At 44.4% G+C, this 18,065-nt stretch overlaps 1 pseudogene across 1 annotated transcript; it reads left to right on the forward strand.

The window, feature by feature from the left end:
• The first annotated feature begins 2,207 nt into the window (after positions 1 to 2,207).
• On the forward strand, positions 2,208 to 17,405 carry LOC311316456 (myosin heavy chain, fast skeletal muscle-like; annotated as a pseudogene). The gene is made up of 31 exons: positions 2,208 to 2,414; positions 3,885 to 4,028; positions 4,284 to 4,468; positions 4,769 to 4,883; positions 5,168 to 5,260; positions 5,371 to 5,434; positions 6,513 to 6,611; positions 7,089 to 7,192; positions 7,412 to 7,550; positions 7,688 to 7,806; positions 8,030 to 8,179; positions 8,344 to 8,514; positions 9,503 to 9,810; positions 10,232 to 10,289; positions 10,481 to 10,568; positions 10,649 to 10,766; positions 11,645 to 11,768; positions 12,507 to 12,643; positions 12,874 to 13,129; positions 13,258 to 13,500; positions 13,666 to 13,842; positions 14,007 to 14,152; positions 14,266 to 14,356; positions 14,556 to 14,945; positions 15,102 to 15,228; positions 15,431 to 15,549; positions 15,834 to 16,030; positions 16,171 to 16,354; positions 16,457 to 16,622; positions 16,946 to 17,070; positions 17,213 to 17,405. The product of its transcript is annotated as a myosin heavy chain, fast skeletal muscle-like (transcript).
• Positions 17,406 to 18,065: the final 660 nt, after the last annotated feature.

The raw sequence follows: 18,065 nt of genomic DNA on the forward strand, positions 1-18,065 counted from the left end.
TTTTGTGTTTATTTGTCCCTCTTGCAGATACCCCAACCTCTTTGATCAATTTTACACACACAATACCAGGAACCACACCAGGTTGGGCTTTTAGTTATTTTGCACTGTTCTTATAATCTTCAGAGAACCTTCACATTGGACAAACTGGTAGTCAAATGGTTACTTATGGGGAAAAGATTGACAACTGTTTGCTCAGCAATTTGTAGTGTGTAATTTTAACCATTTTGTATTTATATTTGTATGTGTTTTGTATGCAGGGCTCCCTCGAAAAATAGATATCTGTCTCAAAGGGACTTCCTACTGTACTTCCTAAATAAAGGTTAAATAGATTGTTTTTCAAAATTCAAAGTAATAGCATTGTTGACATCCCTGGACATATTGTTGATGATAATGAGCCGAATTAACAAAACTTATTTTAGTTATGTAAATGTGAGAGTGAAGTGTTAATCTAGGTGTAGTAAAACTATTGTTACAGTTTTGACAGCAAAACTAGATACCTTAGCATAAAGCGAGAGTGGTATGTTGTAGTTACAATGAGGTATTGAAGTTGTTTGACTTTCTATGTACTGTAATGAACAAAGTGTAACATTTATGTGTAGTGTTTTGGTACTGTATGTGTCTGGTAGTGATGTTTGTTGTATAATGGAAAAACAAATCAGAGCGATGTTACAGTCCTCTACATCTCTGGAAACTATATGGTGACAATGACAGCAATTTAATTACCAAATAATTACAACTAGGTGCAACATTGTTTCCTCTGCCCCGGCCGCAGCACAAGGCAAGAGGTAATGTTTTCGGTGGCGTGCGTTTGTCCATCCATTTGTCCATCTGTCCATTAGCAGGATTCACCTCCATTCATTTTTGGGGGATTTAGGCTCAGAAGCAAAAAAAATCCCCCCATTCATTGTTAATGGTAAGGATTGAAACGGCCATATCTCAACATGGGAAGGTCACAGAGACACATGGTTTGGACTTGCATACAGCTCTCGACCTAACAAATGCAGCAATACCAAACATGTCCTGCTCGCATGCATGTCCTACACTTACACAATACCCTTTGTGCTTATGGTTTTGAGTGACACAAACATAAATAATGTGACACCACACTAGCACCTTCAGTAAAGTTCCCCTTCTTTGAAGTCAGTGACATTTCCATGATGGGAGGGGCAGAGACAGCACTCAAATGTCTCCTCGACAATCCATTTCCTCAAAAAGTGTGGTCCATATTTAGCTCGACACTTTCCAGCACATATAAGGGGAGACCGATGGACCAGCATCCATGGGCAGATACTGTAGCTTCATCCCCTGTGGTAAGACCTAACTTCTTACTCTCAGACTGTGTGAATGAAAGCCAATTTTACTCAGTTGAAAACTTAATGCTGAAAGCGCACTCAGTATGAGTTATGTTCTGAATGCCTTTTGATATGCCCTTTTAAGATTTGACTTAAAATTCCATTATCACACATGTTTTGTTTTTTTCAAAGCCTAGGTCACATGGAATATGAAATGAGTTTCACCACAGTTTGAATTGATTGGAGGTGAAGGATGTGATTCAGTGTGTTATCTGTAAATCCTGTTTTACAGAGTCCACATCAAGTCTTCTTTCATCTGTGAGGGGGAAACCAGGTAAGATGTGATTCAAATCCTCACATCAATATTTTCAGTGAGAGGAGTTTTTTTTGGAACAGATGACAACCATTAAAACTGCTGTCTTAAGAAAACAGGATATTTTCCTGGTGTGACTACACAGTCAAAATAATAACTAGGACCCTTACTGTGATGCAGCAGTATTAATTCAACTTAATTTTCTTGGCCTAAACACTTTTAGCATGACATGTAAATTTTTTAACGTATTAATGATGTGCGGGGAAACACCTTTGGGGGAGCTCTTGAGTTCTGCTGGGAACCCTGGATGCGCAGACATAATTATCAAGAGATTACTGCAGCTTCAAACTAATAATTACATGGTTGAAGTTGTTTGATCAATATAACACCATAAAGGCTATCTACACAGTCAACATTCAATCCAAAACCCAATATTAAAGGTTAACTATTATGCAACTAAAGTAACTTTAGTTGTAGCTGTTGACATCCATATTGGCCTATACAGAATTTTTTGATATTCATTTTGTGGTACAAGTTGTTTATGTTAGTGTGTTTTTTTTAAATAAATATTTTTTATATTTATCTTCTAGTGAACCGCCATCATGAGTACGGATGCTGAGATGGCTCAGTATGGCAAGGCGGCCATTTACCTCCGCAAGCCTGAGAAGGAGAGGATTGAGGCCCAGAGCCGGCAGTTTGATGCGAAGAACGCCTGCTATGTGACCGACAAGGAAGACCTGTACGTCAAGGGTCTGGTTGTTAAGAGGGACGGCGCGAAGGTGGACGTGAAGAACTTGGAGACCGAGGAGGTGGGTTTTATACATCATCACACATGGTCCTTTTAACTCCCATGGTTGCCTCTGGACTACGGAAACCTTTATCCTAATAATAATAACAATAACTTTCATTTATGTAGCGCCTTTCATAAAACCCAAGGTCGCTTTACATAGGGGCAGTAACAGGCAAGAGACAAACATGGTAGACAGAGACACACAACATTAAGAAACGGAAGCTAGAGGTCAAAGGCCATGTTAAAGAGTTGAGTTTTAAGGAGTTTCTTGAAGCTGTCCAGAGTTGGGGCGTTGCGGAGTTCTACAGGGAGGGAGTTCCAGAGGGTGTGAGCTGCCACACTGAAAGCTCTGTCCCCAAAGGTTCGCAGTCTGGTTCGGGGGATGGGGAGCTGACCGGTGTTTGAGGATCGCAGGGACCGTGACTGAGTGTAGGGGTGGAGGAGGTCGGTGAGGTACTGAGGTGCGAGAGCATGGAGGGACTTGTAAGTGATGAGGAGGGTTTTGTAGGTGATGCAGGATTTGATTGGGAGCCAGTGAAGATGGATGAGGGTGGGGGTGATGTGCTGCCAGCGTTTGGTGCGAGTGAGAACCCTGGCAGCTGAGTTTTGCATGTACTGGAGCCTGTCCAGGGTTTTGCTTGGAACCCATTACAGTAATCCAGACGGGAGGTGATGAAGGCATGGAGGAGGGTCTCTGCGAATTTGATCTCTCTGAATTTTAAGTTAACTATGGTATAGTGAATTTTAAGATCAACTATGGTCAATCATGAGAATCAATCAGTCACATCGAACCAGTGGTGTAGTGGTCGTTGGACGCGAGGGATCGCCGTTCCCCCACTTATTTGGAGCCCCCACCTTTTTGAAGCGTGACTTTTTTTAACAGTCTAATACATATAAAATCATTGCCAGTGTTATCAGTTGCAAGTGTGTATTTGTTGATTCTGTAACTTATGTGCCGGTGTGTCCATTGTTTTGAGTCTGTGTGTGTGTTGAGCGCGCAGCGGCGCCTGTTTTTTGCAGTACAGTAACTAAAGTAGTAGCATACCGGTAGTTTCTGTAGACCTGTCTGCCCGTTTTGTGAGTGCAATGCGCGCGTGCGCACTTGGCATTTTTTTGGGGATGACCTAATTAAAATAGCATCCACCCAGTAAAAAAATCCCCACTACACCACTGCATAGAACACTTCATATTAACCAGGTTAAGTCTGCAGTGTTAGTGAAGTGAATATGTGTCAAGTATTTCCTTACCCCGTGTTGTGATTGGTGATGATATTGCATGTAGAATTTACCGGGTGGTAACACGCTGTTTACGAAATGGGTGACGCCTTCATATGCTGCTCACAGCACGATCCGGACAGGAAACCTCGACATGTGATTACCAATAACAACAAGTGGTTAGGAAATGTAAACATGTATAAAGTCAATAAAGACAGTAATCAATCCACACTTTATCCTTGTTTAATTGGTTGACAAATACCTCACTGTTTCAGGTGAAAACCTTCAAAGAGGAGGATGTCTTCAACATGAACCCCCCTAAGTTTGACAAGATTGAGGACATGGCCATGATGACCTACCTCAATGAAGCTTCTGTCCTGTATAACCTCAAAGAGCGTTATGCAGCATGGATGATCTACGTAAGAAACCAACACATACACACACGTATATCACATACAAACAAGACATTTCAAGAAAGGGCATGTACATTGCCTACATATCAAATCAAAGGACATACTACTGTAAATAAGCCGTAAATATATATATGTAATATAATATCATATGTAAATCCTTAATTTTTACGGATATCTTCTTGTATCACATTAAATGGCCTTTTGGAGATTAACATAATTTCTAATTAACCTAATTTCTAATTTCCGCCACGTCTGATGCAGACCTACTCTGGGCTCTTCTGTGCCACGGTGAACCCCTACAAGTGGCTCCCTGTGTACGACCAGGACGTGGTCAACGCCTACAGAGGGAAGAAGCGCATGGAGGCTCCGCCCCACATCTTCTCAGTCTCTGACAACGCCTATCAGTTCATGTTGACAGATAGGGAGAACCAGTCCGTCCTGATCACGTGAGTTTAACGTTGCTCTTCTGTGATATCTTTCTTACAATTTGTGGTAAGAATGCATACACAAGAGAAAGTAATTAATTAACGAGCATGCTTCTGAAACCGTTTAACTATAATTATCTATCACCCAATCATGCACACAATGAACTTATTCCCAATCATGTACAAAACTAACTTATTCAAGGATGTACCATGTACAATGAGAAGCTCAGTAAAAAGCCAAAGGCCCGTACGCAATGAAGAAAACTAGAGTCGCTATGCCAACGAGACTGTAAAACCCTCTTTATCTATCATCCAAACCAGTGGAGAATCTGGTGCTGGAAAGACAGTCAACACCAAGCGTGTGATCCAGTACTTCGCCACCATCGCTGTGGTTGGCGGTGAAAAGAAAAAGGAGTTATCACCCGGCAAAATGCAGGCAAGTCTTCCCTCCATGCTTCCTCGTCTCCTTTACCCTTCTCTCTTCTTGGTTGGGGTACACTTTCTCATGATATAGCCGAGACGTAAATGATAAGAGCTGAATACAGATAAGAAACCTTATTTCTACACTAACCAATTCAATTGTTTGAAGAAAGGAGTGTCTGGATTCACACTCTTCATCTTAAGAGTTCAATACATCAAGTCATTAAGATAGGACGCGGTGACAAAAGCCAGAACACTGTCCATGAATGTAACTAACCACTTTATGTTTGTGTCCCTTAGGGTTCTCTTGAGGACCAGATCATTGCAGCTAACCCTCTGCTCGAGGCTTATGGCAACGCCAAGACAGTGAGAAACGACAACTCGTCTCGCTTTGTAAGTATCAGAGAAACAACTGCAGTCTACTTGCTTTTATGAAGTTCACTGTCCTTGTCATTGTACATGATGCTGCATGTATTAATGCTTACCTTCATGCACTTCTTTAGGGTAAATTCATCAGGATTCACTTCGCCACATCAGGCAAACTGGCTAGTGCTGATATTGAAACCTGTAAGTTGGATATCATTTCTCAATGTTTAGGCTGTACTGTATTTAGCCATGATACAGTGCGTTGTGTATAGAAGACCATATACTGATATTTCTTTCTAAGATCCGCTGGTCCATTATGCTAACCTATACTTCTCAAGCAGACTGACTTGACCATCGCAGCCCACAATTGCTGGTGTTTCCATGCATAGGTTACATATCACTAGTGCAGTGCCCGTTCAAAACGTGCTTGTTCGGAAAGGGATGATTGTTAAGCCTCTGGTATTGCTGCTTGCAGCTTTCTCAACTTCATTCAGTGTCCGGTTCTCCAGAAAATTGAAACACAGACAGACAGACAAACAGAGAGTTCGAGAGAGATCCAAACAGAGCAGAGAGAGTGGTCCTTCCATTATAGTACGATCACTAGTGCAATGCCTGTTCAAAATGTGCTTGTTCTCAAAGGGCCGGTTGCTAACAGTTCCCGGCACAGCACCCTCTGGCTGCACTTCCGTTGAACATCTGCCTGTTCGGAACGGGACGATTAATTGATTTCTCAAGAATCGCTCATCCAAACACCTTAGTGCACAGTGCCTGTGGAGCCGTCGTGGTCTATCGATCAATTTATCTATCTTGTGAACCGGCTTTGTTTGGGCGGCTCTGTTGCACCCACCTTGGGTCAGAGCTGGCAGGAGCCGTTGGGTGCGCTCAGGGCTCCCCCCCGCCCCCCCCCCCGCCCAGCACACCCCAGTCCAAATCCTGTGTCTCTAGCGCCCCCCACACTGGGAGCTGGCTTTGCTCAAAGTTTTGTTTGGTTCTGTGTGTGCGCACATGCATGCGAGCGGAACATGTTCGGTATTGCTGTGTTCGTTATGTCAAAACCTTCCTGCCAGTCCAAACCAAGTGTCTCTGTGACCTATGGCCATTTCAATCTCAGAGCCCCCTCTAGTGGCCAGGCGGTGAAGTGCATGTGGATGGTCGCCAGTTGCTGGTCGCTGTTCCTCCATCTCTGCCATTATAGTATAGATATTCATTGCTGTGTATGTGTGCCTGTGAACAGGGTACAAATTCTAAAATGACCCCCCTCCCTCCATCTCTCTCTTAGACCTGCTGGAGAAGTCCAGGGTGACCTTCCAGCTGCCCGACGAGAGGGGCTACCACATCTTCTACCAGATGATGACCAACCACAAGCCCGAGCTGATTGGTGAGGCACAGCAGAGTGCGGGGAACTAGCGCCCCTTTGTGGTAGTCATTATAGTTCACCTTTCCCCCAAAAATAATGGAATAGCTCCTTTCAACATAAACACTTGCCTGATGCCTACACTACTCAAAGTCATTCTAATTGTTAGTACAGTAGGCTTAGTGATGGGGAGAATGCTATTTGTTCTGTGCATCCAGCTATAATGCCTCATACAATGAATAGAAGAAAGATATAATTTTTTTGTGCATCTAATGTAATTTATATAGTAACGATAAGTGAGCAGCAGAACAAATGCACCCCTCTGAGGACAACAACTAAATATACATATTTGACATATTTGATTAGCTGCAGTAGTAGGCTCACATGTTTTATTGTTTGTATAGGTGAGTTCTAGGGGAGCGTGAGAAAAAGAGAAGAAGGGCAGACAAACAGAGTTCTAGTAGTGATTACAGCACTGATTTCATTATGGGTTCTCCACAGAAATGACCCTCATCACCACCAACCCCTACGACTTCCCCATGATCAGCCAGGGTCAGATCACTGTGGCCAGTATCGATGACAAGGAGGAGCTGGTTGCCACAGACGTGAGTCAACCACTACAGGGTCATGTCTTTCATTTGTGGTTGAATTCCCTACCGTGAAAATAGTTTACATTTACACAAAAAAAAAACCTTTATTACACCCCCAAATTCACTTTATACTTTTAATGAGATTAAAATTTTAGTTGACCATCTTTGTCTGGCTGCGTTATTAGGACACATTATTTTCTCCTCATCTAAGATCAACTTTATTTCCCCATCCAGGATGCTATTGACATCCTGGGCTTCATCAATGAAGAGAAGATGAACATCTGGAAGCTGACTGGTGCTGTCATGCACCATGGCAACATGCACTTCAAGCAGAAGCAGCGTGAGGAGCAGGCAGAGCCCGACGGCACGGAGGGTGAGTCCCACGCCCAGTCACACCAATACAGCACCATTCAACTCCTCCTATTTCACTTTTATTTGAAGTATCTTTGGGTTTATTTGTGATTAATAAGCCCTCCAACCGTTGTTGCCTCTCTCTCTCTCTCTTTCCAGTGGCTGATAAAATCGGCTACCTTCTGGGTCTGAACTCAGCTGACATGCTGAAAGCCCTGTGTTACCCCAGAGTGAAGGTCGGCAATGAGTTTGTGACCAAGGGTCAGACAGTGCCTCAGGTAAGGCTTGTTTCAAAAACGTATATTTTTAATGGAAGATCTGAGAAAAGGGTTTATTTATTTCATACTAATGAGATGTTGATGCAAAGTAATTTATGGGATAACTTTCATCATACCATCAAACTTTTTAAATCAATATCAGACAAATGGCAGACTGTTTGATAAAGTGATAAGTACATTTGTATAAGGAGCTGAAACCAAGTCATACATTGTTGTTACCCAGGTGAATAATTCTGTGAGCGCTCTGGCCAAGTCCATCTATGAGAGGATGTTCTTGTGGATGGTCATCCGTATTAACCAGATGTTGGACACAAAGCAAGCAAGGAACTTCTTCATTGGTGTGCTGGACATTGCTGGTTTTGAGATCTTTGATGTAAGTTTGGGTTTGCCACTTCTTTAGTTAATCGTCTTTGTAAGAAAACTGTAGAAATTATCATTTTGAAATCTGCTTTTTATTCGATTTTATAGAAAAAAAAAAGAATTAAAATGATAGAATCTAAATGGTACAAAGATTCTCTCTGGAACTTTCCTCTACAGTACAACAGCATGGAGCAGCTGTGCATCAACTTCACCAATGAGAAACTGCAACAGTTCTTCAACCACCACATGTTCGTCCTGGAGCAAGAGGAGTACAAGAAGGAGGGCATCATCTGGGAGTTCATTGACTTTGGCATGGATCTGGCTGCCTGCATTGAGCTGATTGAGAAGGTGAGCTGTCTATGGAATCTGTAATATTGCTGGGTCTTAATATATATTTCTGGGACTGGTGCAAAATATTTTTTTCTTTTGCATATGCCCCAAAATTGCAAGTGTGCCTTTACAAATATGAAATATCTAATCAGTTAAGTACAGTAAATAGAAATGTAGTACACAATTTATTAAACTTTCTAAATTTCTTCAAGCCATAATAAATCATACTTTCAGTGAAATAGAGTTCAGAAAAGTACTTCCATTTTGTGAAAATACTAAAGGTTTTGTTACCAGCTGCTCTTCAATATGATCCTTACTCCATGCTGATGTTTCATATAGGGAGGGAGTGGATAATAGGCTCATGGAGAATGTTCTGGACACGATTGTCCTCTGGGGTTGTCTCAAGGCTAGATGAGTGATACTGTACCTCTCCAAATCGCTCCACATGTTGGAGGTTTTGCACCACCCAGGGAGAAGGTGTGTACTTGTCCAGGGTCAGGGCAAGTAAGGTCGGGCTATCTCGGCTGGATACTGTAGGCCTCCATGTGATCAGAGGGGGTTCAGGTTTCTCGGGGACGGGGCGCTAGGGTCGGGACTTCAGAGACTTACATAATCAGTCATCAGCTCATTTTCGTGATGATGTATCATCCTCTGGAGAATGCTCCAGCCATTCGAGCTCCCAGCTTCACCATGTGTCTTACACACATGCAGACTGAACTCTATGAACACATACAGACTGAACTCTACGAACACATACAGACTGAACTCTACGAACACATACAGACTGAACTCTACGAACACATACAGACTGAACTCTACGAACACATACAAACTGAACTCCATGAACACACACAGACTGAACTCTACGAACAGTAGAGATTGATTTAGTGGATTTCTTTGCCAGGGAGCATTTTAGTTACACAAAACTATTCTATTGCCCACTTAATTCTAAGAGCATGGATGTTAACGGGAACTCATATCTGATCAAAATGTGTTTCTTACACAGCCCATGGGCATCTTCTCCATCCTTGAAGAGGAGTGTATGTTCCCCAAGGCTTCAGACACTACCTTCAAGAGCAAGCTGTACGACCAGCACCTTGGCAAGACCAAGGCCTTTGAGAAACCTAAGCCGACAAAGGGCAAAGCCGAGGCCCACTTCTCCCTGCTCCACTACGCCGGTACCGTGGACTACAACATCTGCGGCTGGCTGGACAAGAACAAGGACCCCCTGAACGACTCTGTGATCCAGCTGTACCAGAAGTCCTCAGTCAAACTGTTGCCCCTGCTTTACGTTGCTCCCCCACCCGAGGGTTAGTACCTTTAAACTGAGCTTCATCTATCTCTCCAATGTGACATTCATGTAAAAGCTCTTTTCCTAATTGTCCGATAAAGTCCAACAATAGTTTTGGGCTACGTTAGATAGATCCTTCCAGTATTCAGAATGAATCTGTGTGCATAGGAAGTTGCGCATGAAGATACGGTGTGTCGGCCCCAGCTGACGTTTTATGAGCCACAGTACAGTGACAGTAGCATTCTATGGACCACACAGCAATCATTTAGCCCATTCCACAATGTAGGACTATGCTCTTAAAACGCGGTTAAAACTCTTATTTTTATTTTTAAAGTTGATATTTCTTAAATTCACAATGGCTCACCACTCTGCACACACGGCACTTTTTTTTTTTGCCATTTTCAGTTTGATCTCTCTTGAATCCCTTTGAACAGACGCTGGTAGCAAGAAAGGTGCCAAGAAGAAGGGAGGTTCCATGCAGACTGTGTCCTCTCAGTTCAGAGTAAGTGAGATTTTCTTAATTGTATTTCTTATATGATTACATGATGATATGTATGACATTAATTAATATGAGTAAAGTATGTGCACAATCATAGATTTATTGAGATACTGATTCTGATTAATCTGCTGAAAGACCATAAATTCTATAATGAATGGTCCCTGACAAAACTGCTTTTTCGAACACCCTTACAGGAGAACTTGGGCAAGCTGATGACCAACTTGAGGAGTACCCACCCTCACTTTGTGCGTTGCCTGATCCCCAATGAGACTAAGACTCCAGGTGAGAAAGATGTAAGATAAAGGTTTACCTGACAAAAATCACTTAAATACAAAAAGTGAATCTTAATCTTTTGCTTCCAGGTCTGATGACGAACTTCCTGGTTATCCACCAGCTGAGGTGTAATGGTGTGCTGGAGGGTATTAGGATCTGCAGAAAGGGCTTCCCCAGCAGAATCCTCTATGGTGACTTCAAGCAGAGGTACACACACACGCACGCACGCACGCACACACACGCACACACGCACACACGCACGCACGCACACACGCACACACACACACACACACACACACACACGCACACACGCACACACACACACACACACACACATTTCACATTTCATTACATTACAGTCATTTAGCTGACCCTTTTATCCAAAGTGACTTACAGTTGCATTTAACGTAGGAAAAGCTTGTACTACTACTTGCCAGAACTCACAAGTGCATCTCCTTTCTAAACAAGTGGCTAAGGGCATAATCTAGAGCTGAAAGCAAAGTGCAAGAATATCAAACTAAAAATACAATAGGTGCTTAAGAGGGAGGATTGTAGTAGTACTTCTTGAAGAGGTGAGTTTTGAGCCTGCGGTGAAAGATGGACAACGACTCTACTGTTCTGACGTGAGTGGGCAGTTAAACCCAGTAGGGTTTTGACCATGGCCTGGATGTAGGAGCAAGCTGTTCCTTTCATTGCCCTTTAGGCTAGTATCAGAGTTTTAAACTGAATGCAAGCTGCTATAGGGAGCCAGTGTAGAGAACAGAGAGGGGAAGTTGTGTGGTAGAACTTGGGCTGTTTGAACACCAGGTGAGCAGCAGCTTTCTGGACAAGTTCCAGGAGTTTAATGGCTGACGCCGGGGCCCCAGCAAGGAGGGAGTTGCAGTAGAAAGAGGAATGTCAGCCAAGCACCCAGCTATGCATGCCTGACACATACACTCACACGCACACACACAAACACACACACACACACACACACACTCTCTCTCTCTCTCTCTCTCTCTCTGTCTATATATATATATATATATATATCACTTGACTACATTCGGAAATTGATGCACGTTGAATTTGAATTTCTCCCTATACAGATACAAAGTACTGAATGCCAGTGTCATCCCTGAAGGCCAGTTCATTGACAACAAGAAAGCTTCTGAGAAGCTGCTGGGGTCAATTGATGTCGACCATGAGCAGTACAAGTTTGGACACACAAAGGTAATGGGCCAAATCACCAGAAGACATGCAAGTTAGGTTATACTGTAGCTATCAAAGAGAACTAACCTAAATTAGTTATTACCTCCGCCCCAGTGACATTGCAGGGCTAGAGGTAATGCTTTCGGTGGCGTGTGTTTGTTTGTTTGTTGGTTCGTTGGTTCTTTAGCAGGATTACGCCAAAAACTATTACTAGACCGATTTTCATGAAACTCGGTGGAGGGGTGTAGCATGGGCCAACTTAGAATCCATTCAATTTTCGAGCGAATCCGAATCACTGTGCAGATCCACAAATTAAAACAAAATTTAGCAGGGAGCTGGCTCACTCACACTCCCCCCCCCCGCTAGAGACATGGGGGGGGGGGGGGGGTGAGTGTGCCACAGGGCCGCCCAAACCCGGCAACCCAATTACCTCCATTCATATTTTGGACTGGGGGGGGGGGATTGAAACGGCCATTCTGTATCTCAACTTGGGAAGGTCAAAGAGATACAGGGTTTGAACTGGCATAAATCTCTCTAATGAATGACCTAATGAATGCACGCACGTGCACAGAGCCACAAAATGCATTCATGGGCGGAGGTCATTTCTAGTTGAATATGGCTTTAGTGTTTCTAGAACCTCTGTTTATGAATCAGCATTTTCTTCTTACATACAGTAGACTATATATGTATTAACAATGCAAAAATACCAATGAAGTGTCATCATGTTTGACTGTGGTTGGTTGTGTACCTGTACCTCAGGTGTTCTTCAAAGCTGGTCTGCTGGGTGTCCTTGAGGAGATGAGAGATGAGAAGCTTGCTGCTCTGGTAACAATGACACAGGCTCTCTGCCGCGGATTCCTGATGAGGACGGAGTTTACGAAGATGATGGAGAGGAGGTGAGGAGGAGAAAAGATAATTCCTTATATCTTTTAGATCAACCCCAGAGATGAGTCATGAGTCGTCGTCAAGAACCTCTTCCCAAGAGAGCAACGCTCTAAAAAGTAGAATCTTCAAAGATATGCTGGTTGTACTTGTCATCTAGCTTCTCCGCAGTATAAACTCTCTCTCTCTCTCTCTCTCTCTCTCTCTCTCCATCTCTCTCTCTCTCTATCTCTCTCTCACTCAGAGATTCTGTCTTCACCATCCAGTACAACATTCGCTCATTCATGAATGTCAAACACTGGCCCTGGATGAAGGTGTACTACAAGATCAAGCCTCTGCTGAAGAGCGCTGAGACAGAGAAGGAGCTGGCCAACATGAAGGAGGACTTTGAGAAGTGCAAGGTCGCCCTGGCCAAGGCTGAAGCTCGCAAGAAGGATCTGGAGGAGAAGATGGTGTCCCTGCTGCAGGAGAAGAACAACCTGACTCTCCAAGTTGCATCTGTGAGTGAGCTACTGTACACACACACACACACACACACACTCACACAATCATCATCATCATCATCGTCCTCATCGTCATACAGATCGAATACTGACACTGTGGCTTCCCCATCCTTTTTCACTCCCAGGAATCAGAGAATCTGAACGATGCTGAGGAGAGATGCGAGGGTCTGATCAAGAGCAAGATCCAGCTGGAGGCCAAACTCAAAGAGACGACCGAGAGGCTGGAGGATGAAGAGGAGATGAACGCCGAGCTCACAGCCAAGAAGAGGAAGCTGGAGGACGAGTGCTCAGAGCTGAAGAAGGATATTGATGATCTTGAGCTCACCCTGGCCAAAGTTGAGAAGGAGAAACATGCCACTGAGAACAAGGTACTGTATCAACATCTCACCAATAGCTGACAAATTCTTTGACACCAAGTTCTTTCTTTTTAACATGATAGTATTCTTAGATGAGCTTCTTCCATCCACATTTTGCTTGTACCCCTTTGGCACTCTGAGCTGCTCATTGAGTCTTCCTGTTATTGTATCGACCAGGTCAAGAACCTGACTGAGGAGATGGCCTCTCAGGATGAGAGCATTGCCAAGCTAACCAAGGAGAAGAAAGCCCTGCAAGAGGCCCACCAGCAGACACTGGATGACCTGCAGGCAGAGGAGGACAAAGTCAACACTCTGACCAAGGCCAAGACCAAGCTGGAACAGCAAGTCGACGACGTGAGACTATTAATACTATCGGACATTTCACTTTGTTTACCTGCCTTTCTCCGCCATCATTTAATAGATGTTTAATAAATCCAACTCCTTAAATCTTCCATTTTAACTGAACATGGTTGAGGTGATGTATTGTATAAGTGACAAATGTGTGTTTTGTCGTTCAGCTGGAAGGTTCTCTGGAGCAAGAGAAGAAGCTCCGTATGGACCTGGAGAGAACCAAGAGAAAGCTGGAGGGAGACCTGAAACTGGCCCAGGAGTCCATCATGGACCTGGAGAACGACAAGCAGCAGTCTGAGGAGAAAATCAAGAAGTAAATACAAATACTTACCAGAGATCATTAGAGATATTCTTGGCTGATTGAATTAACTTCATTGCTTCAATAACACCATAAACCTCTGACATTTACTCTTTTGTTCTCCATAGGAAGGACTTTGAAACCAGCCAGCTCCTCAGCAAGATGGAGGATGAGCAGTCGATGGGATCCCAGCTGCAGAAAAAGATCAAGGAGCTCCAGGTACAGTGTGGTTACTAAGCCCCAGTACAGTAATGATAACTGTGTTTCCCTGGAAAATTGTGGTACGTCCAGCTATTTGGACTTTTGTGTTGATTTAACCCTTACCTGCCCGTTTCCTACTGTAGGTCAGAGTTGAGGACTTGAAGGAGTTTCTTTGATGTCCTTGATTAGAAACTAAAGAGTAGAATCTCTACTGTAGGCCCGCATTGAGGAGCTGGAGGAGGAGATCGAGGCGGAGCGTGCCGCCAGGGCCAAGGTGGAGAAGCAGAGGGCCGATCTGGCCAGGGAGCTCGAGGAGATCAGCGAGAGGCTGGAGGAGGCCGGAGGCGCCACCGCCGCTCAGATCGAGATGAACAAGAAGCGCGAGGCCGAGTTCCAGAAGCTGAGGCGCGACCTGGAGGAGTCCACCCTGCAGCACGAGGCCACGGCCTCCGCCCTGAGGAAGAAGCAGGCCGACAGCGTGGCAGAGCTGGGCGAGCAGATCGACAACCTGCAGCGCGTCAAGCAGAAGCTGGAGAAAGAGAAGAGCGAGTACAAGATGGAGATTGACGACCTCTCCTCCAACATGGAAGCTGTTGCCAAGACTAAGGTCAGTGATAATTTAAAATGACAAAATTTGCCTGATACAGCTTTATAGGACCAATATGAATGTAAATTGTTTACAGAAGTGCCGAGTACAATCAGAGTAGGTAAGAAACATTATCCTTACAGTGTAACAAAATGGTTGTATTAATTTCCCTAACAGGGCAATCTGGAGAAGCTGTGCCGTACGATTGAGGACCAGCTGAGTGAGATCAAGTCTAAGAATGATGAGAATGTTCGTCAGGTCAATGACGTCGGTGCACAAAAAGCCAGACTCCTGACTGAGAACGGTACCCTTTATAATCAACAACAACAACAACCCATTCACCTTTGATGCCTGAATTCAGTCAATACATACAGTCCATGTACAGCATACAAAACCGATACTGTATATAGTCTGCAAGATGAGGTTAATGCAAAGACTGTATTACATTCAGGGGGGAAAACCGTCAAAGTGCTTGGCTTTACAGTAGCTCCCTTCTTTCACCACAGGCGAGCTCGGTCGCCAGCTGGAGGAGAAGGAAGCCCTGGTCTCCCAGCTGACCAGAGGCAAGCAGGCCTACACCCAGCAGATTGAGGAGCTCAAGAGGCTGGTTGAGGAGGAGGTCAAGGTAGGGCTCCAATATCCAGAGCTGTGAGATGAAGCAGAGATTTGTATGTATGTATCTTTAATACATCGGCTTCATATTTCTCAGTTGTCTTTGTGCTCTCATTTCACTCTATTGTTATAGGAAACAATTATATGTCAAGCTAGGAGCATCTTGAAAGTTGCAAACCAACATGGTTTCAGAAGTAATAGACTTCCACAAAGCTCTGTCAAAGAATAGTGCCCAGCTTACTGTACCTCCATTAGCACAAATGGTGTCTAATAACCCTCTTCCTCTTCCCCTCCCAGGCCAAGAATGCACTGGCCCACGGTGTCCAGTCTGCCCGCCACGACTGTGACCTGCTGAGGGAGCAGTTTGAGGAGGAGCAGGAGGCCAAGGCAGAGCTGCAACGCGGCATGTCCAAGGCTAACACCGAGGTGGCTCAGTGGAGAACCAAGTACGAGACTGATGCCATCCAGAGGACAGAGGAGCTGGAGGACGCCAAGTAAGTCCAAAGAGCAATAAGGCCTATAAAGTGTTGGCAGTGGGCAGTAGGTCAACAAGTACGGCTGCTGTTCTTATGGACCATTCTAAGCTTGCCATAAGGACTAGATGCCTTTACCATGCCTCTTTTTACCCAAACAGGAAGAAGCTGGCTCAGCGTCTCCAGGAGGCTGAGGAGCAGATTGAGGCCACCAACTCCAAGTGTGCTTCTCTGGAGAAGACCAAGCAGAGGCTGCAGGGAGAGGTGGAGGACCTCATGATTGACGTTGAGAGGGCCAACGCCTTGGCTGCCAACCTGGACAAGAAGCAGAGGAACTTCGACAAGGTACAGTATGAGATGCACAACGGTTAACTTTTGTAAAGTTTTGTAAAGTTAACTCAAATCCTCACAGCAATTTACAAGCTCTTGGTACATGTTTTCTCCTAGGTCCTGGCAGAGTGGAAGCAGAAGTTTGAGGAGGGCCAGGCTGAGCTGGAGGGAGCACAGAAGGAGGCTCGCTCTCTCAGCACAGAGCTCTTCAAGATGAAGAACTCTTACGAGGAGGCTCTTGACCAGCTGGAGACCCTGAAGAGAGAGAACAAGAACTTGCAACGTGAGTTAAAAGTCTTCTATGCATGTGGTTCAATGAACAACTAAATTAATCTTCTTATGTGTTTCCTTGATGAGAAGACGTTGATGTTTTGAGCTTGAAATGTGCTATATAAATAAACTTGCCTTGCCTTGCCTTCCAAGGCTAATGCCTGGGCTTATGTTAAGCATATGACATATTCAAACAAGCCATATAGCTGGCATAACAGCTTTAGCAGTTTTTGGCAACAGGTATAACTATGGTATATTCAAATGTTCTTAGTGATTTCTTGCTATTAACCTGTGGGATAGCTATGCTAATTGAAAATATTTTGCTTCAAATCACAGAGGAGATCTCAGACCTGACTGAGCAAATGGGAGAGACTGGCAAGAGCATCCATGAGTTGGAGAAGGCCAAGAAGACAGTGGAGACTGAGAAGGCTGAAATCCAGACTGCCCTGGAAGAGGCTGAGGTACAATCTAGTCAAACTTGACAAACCTATTTTTAGGTGTTTGTTTATCTGAAAATCATGTGCTGACAACAATACTCTTTGGACTTCTATGTTATACTGTAAGAACACAATGTACCCAACTACAGCACTTTGATATCTTCAGGGAACACTGGAGCACGAGGAGTCCAAGATCCTGCGTGTGCAGCTGGAGCTGAACCAGATCAAGGGTGAGGTGGACAGGAAGCTGGCAGAGAAGGATGAGGAGATCGAGCAGATCAAGAGGAACAGCCAGAGGGTGATTGAGTCCATGCAGAGCACCCTGGATTCCGAGGTCCGCAGCAGGAACGACGCCCTGAGAGTGAAGAAGAAGATGGAGGGAGACCTGAACGAGATGGAGGTCCAGCTGAGCCACGCTAACCGCCAGTCGGCCGAGGCCCAGAAGCAGCTGAGGAACGTGCAGGGGCAGCTCAAGGTACTGTAAATGGTGGTGGTGAAAACAACCACACTTGATACATGGTCTGGAAAATGCATAACAATACTGTACATGCTACAGTATATGTTTCTGGACTGTCATTCATAGATTCAAAACACTACATCAAAACACTATATCAAGTCTAAACTAGTGCTGCGAGCAGCAGTGAGCGGGCCCTCGCACCCCACGCGGGTCGGGGTGTGGCGCCGTTAAAGGGTGTGCTATTTCGGTGTCCAGTACTGACAGAAACTTCCTGTCACCAGTAGGTGGCGCTCTAAGCGTGACTCAATACCGACGCATCGATGTGTTCAGGACAGTACCTTGATGAAGCGTGAGAAATGTTGTGTAAATCGGACAAAGTATGTAGGAGTTATGAGGACTTCCTGTAAGCAGTAGGTGGCGCTGTAGGTATGACGCAATACTGACCTACAGATGTGTTCAAGATGCGACCTTCATCAAGCATGAGCAATTTGGAGTAAATCGGATAATGTATGTAGTAGTTATGAGTACTTCCTGTTTCACCAGTAGGTGGCGCTGTAAGTGT

This window comes from Borostomias antarcticus (assembly GCF_949987555.1).
Source record: "Borostomias antarcticus genome assembly, chromosome: 12".
Taxonomy (NCBI): Eukaryota; Metazoa; Chordata; class Actinopteri; order Stomiiformes; family Stomiidae; genus Borostomias; species Borostomias antarcticus.